General features: G+C 36.8%; 1 long non-coding RNA gene across 1 annotated transcript; it reads right to left on the bottom strand.

Moving 5' to 3' along the window:
* Positions 1-761: 761 nt before the first annotated feature.
* LOC147396267 (uncharacterized) lies at positions 762-3,250 on the bottom strand. The gene is made up of 2 exons (XR_015180657.1): positions 2,547-3,250; positions 762-1,025 (listed from the first exon to the last, which is right to left on the bottom strand). It is a non-coding gene; the product is annotated as an uncharacterized LOC147396267 (long non-coding RNA).
* Between the last annotated feature and the right edge of the window lie 541 nt (positions 3,251-3,791).

The following is a 3,791-nucleotide window of genomic DNA, read 5'->3' as shown; positions in this document are numbered from 1 at the left end:
AATAATAATTGTCATCTGCAAACTACAAATGGGATAAAAATTGACCCCTTCCGATCCCATTTTGAATCCAAAGATTGCCCCAATACTTACTATTTTTATATTTTTTTTCCTTGTGCCCAAGCATGTTTGAATGCCTTTGGGTCTGATACATAATAAACCCCAGCTATTTTTATATTTCTTCCTTGTTCTCAAGCATGTTTTCAATGAACCACACCTTAAAGTGTGCCTCATGGCGCAAGCTTCACAAGCTACCATGTCTTGGAGTATGCCATTGTTGTCTAGCGTCTAAAAACTATTTCAACTTAAAAAAGGAAACCTCACACAATATTTCTCTGTCTTCAAGAGAAGTATTACTCCAATCATGGAGATCTGAATTCTAAACTACAAAAATTGATAGATTCAAGAGAAGTAATTGCAATGTTTAGAATGTCATACGAAATCTAAAATTTGCCACAAAATACATATTTTACTCCCAGCATACCATAAGACACCAATTTTCCACAAGACATTGTTAGATTACTGATCTATTTAAAATAACTTTTAAAAGGGGCCATCCCACTTGAAAGAAAGACATTCGTCCATAATCAAGACCTATAGGGTAGGTTATGTGGCGCCCCGCCGAACGCTAACACAAATCCCCATGTCAGATCTCGAGGTACTAAGTGGCACCTCGAAATTTCGGCATGGTCTCCTCTGTTTATGTTAGCATTCCAAGGCGTTCAACCTGCACCTGATAAACGACATACAATCCTGCATACATATACAAAATATAATACTAGCGGAAGCTTATACACGTCTAATAACGTACGAATTATCAGAGTGCGGAAGAAGAAAATTTACGGGATTATACAAAATTTTCTCACTCTAACAAGAGTCCTAACGCTCAATACAAATCTATAATACTCCTAGACAAATGGAGTATAACTCCACTACTTACCAGGTGACGGACTCTGGCTGTCTATCTGACCCACCAGATGATTCTCACTCATGTTCTACTCCTGCCTCGCTAAGCTTCGGATCTGAAACTAAAAAAATGGAAGATGAAAGGGTGAGTAACAATGGTTACCCAGTAAGGAAACAACAATTTCTGCCAATAACCTCTCCTAACATGAACGAATAAACATACTGAATCATTTTAAAATAAACAAAGTTTTACAGAAGAAAACTACGATTAACTGGTACATATAGCCAGGGATGAGCAACTAAACATTTTAAAACTCACATTACATCGATCAGCAGTACTCACTATAACATTCTCTTTTATACAAATCTAATTGATCAAATGGAAACAATAAACATGCATTTCATTTTATATATCAAAATAAGCAACAGATAGATAATACACGATGGTGGAGTATTGGAATTAGAGAGTTGGGATTCACGACTGGATCGCTCCCAATCGGGACATGATGTTACAATTCCTTTCTGGCTTTTAGTTCCTGATTTTGTGGCCGGTCGCTGCCCTTACCACGTTTGGTTGACCATTTATCCGACTCAGGCTGGCCGTTTGACGTGACCGTAAGCAATGGGTCTCTTTTCGATGTGTCAGAACGTTCGACTACTATAGATTGTTAGTGATCACTGACTAATCATCTTCGTCTATGCCTATCAGGCGTACATGTGATTCCCAAAGATACAAACCATTCGTATACGACCACCTTTACATTACAAGTTCACTGGTAAAGATAGAGAGGAATAAACCCGGATTCCAGTTGTGACTCCACTCTCATACGCGTCCCATACCACGTATGAGTTTGGTGGTCCCTACCGTACATCCCAGGATAGTACACCACTCCGGATGATATGATGCACTATCCCTTCAGGCATTTACAAACTCTTTAACAGCTCACAAAATAGTTACATATATATATATATTATTTTCATTTGAAAACAAAAGAGAAATTAACAATACAAGGTTGAGAATAGATATCCAGTTTCCTACCATGCAAGTGTGGCCACCCGGCCTAAAATAAATAACATAACGGAAACGTAAACAGCGCCTCGCGCTAACAGAAAGGAAATAAACATGCAACCAATAATATTATCCCTGGATATCTGTTCACCAACCTACACACAACACAACAACGTAAAATGCAGACATTACCCCTCGGGTGTGACTCTGACATTTTACCGTTTCTTACCATTTTTCTCTTTTTTTCGATTTTTACAATTTTCAATCTCTTCAATAAAAACATCCATTTTCTGATATTTATCAACTCAATATGAGTTCATTGAATATTAAATCACATTTTCCAACTAAAGAATTTATTTTTATCAAAAACCTTAAAAAAATATAAAACTTATATTAAAACTGGTTCCGAGCAGTGCACAGGACCCAACTTACAGAAATAACCCAATAACATACCTTACCCATGTATAATTTGTTAAAAATACAATTAAACATATCAATCATGCAATTTCTGGCGTGAATTTTTGAAATAACAAAAGAATTCTACATTTAGGAAATACATCTAAATTTTTTCAATAAAATCCTAAATGAAATTTTCACAATCTACGATTACTAATAGAAATTGAGAGTTCCTTACAATCACTAGGCGACGGAATTGAAGCACGTGCGCGGAAATCGAGGCGATTGGCGCGGTAATCGAGATGGACCGAACTTCGAAGCGGCTGATTTTTGAAACTGGCTTAGTGGTTTCGAAGATCTCGATGTGCTCGTCTCTTCTCCCTTCTACGGCGAAAGACGGTTTGACCCCGAAATCGATGAAAACCGAGGTCGAAGTTACGAAAATCTCCGTATAAAAATACGGCTGATTTTTGACTATACGAGGTGAAAAAGACGAGAAAACGAAAGGAACTTGGTTGGGTTATGTAGAGAATGAGGCTACGGACGTTTCTCCCTTCTGCGTCGGAAAGCGATTTGACCCCGAAACGGACGAAATCCGAGGTCAAAGTTTCGAAATTTCCATATCCAAATACGGCTGATTTTTGACGATATCGGGTGAAATAGAAAGTGAAATGAAGATAGGTTGGGTGGGTTTTGTAGAGAACGAAGCTGCGGACCTTTTTCTCTTCTGCGGCGATCGTCGAAAGTGGACCGTTTGCGAGAGATCTGAAGTGGAAAAATCGGAGGAAAAACAAATTTATTTTTTTTTTTCGTTTTTTTTTTTTTTTTTTTTTCCCGCACTGTTTGGACGAGTGGGGAAGATGAGATTAAAAAAATTTTAAATATTATTTATATAATATTTGGGACGAATTCGGTATTTCGCCTATTGTTTTGATCGACGATAACTTGGTCATTCGGTCTCCAAAACTGACAAACGAATACTCTAGTTTTCCTAATTTTTCATTCCGGATCTAATGGTATAGTCAATTTTTACAAATTATGTCTCCATAAAAAATTTACATTTTTGGCCTGACGTGACCCATAAACTTGATGTCGTTTTCGTTTTTGGCGATAATTCAACTTCCTGATCTCCAAAAATGACAAATAAATAGTCTATGTTGAATAATTTTTCGTTATGAAACCAATGGTATGATCGAATTTTAAAAATTATTACTCCAACAAAAAGTTACTGTTTTAGCCTGGTCCGACCCGATAATCGAGGATTTTGCAACTTTTATATTTGGACTCGCATTTGAGCGTGCTTACAGGCTAAACTATGTTTTTCGATCATTTTGAATCTAATGGTGAGGTCAGATTCTATTAAAAATGATCAAAATAAGGTCCCACAGTTTTACCCTAAGTCCCACTTTCAAGATTTTCTTAAAATTCCACTATTTATTTTTTTCCTCGAGATACGAATTAAAAATTCGGGGTTTTACAGGTT

The sequence above is a fragment of the Akebia trifoliata genome, chromosome 8, assembly GCF_017979445.1.
Source record: "Akebia trifoliata isolate Shusen 1 chromosome 8, ASM1797944v1, whole genome shotgun sequence".
NCBI lineage: Eukaryota > Viridiplantae > Streptophyta > Magnoliopsida > Ranunculales > Lardizabalaceae > Akebia > Akebia trifoliata.
Note: the sequence above shows the minus strand (reverse complement) of the source record. Positions and strands in the feature narration are given on the sequence as shown.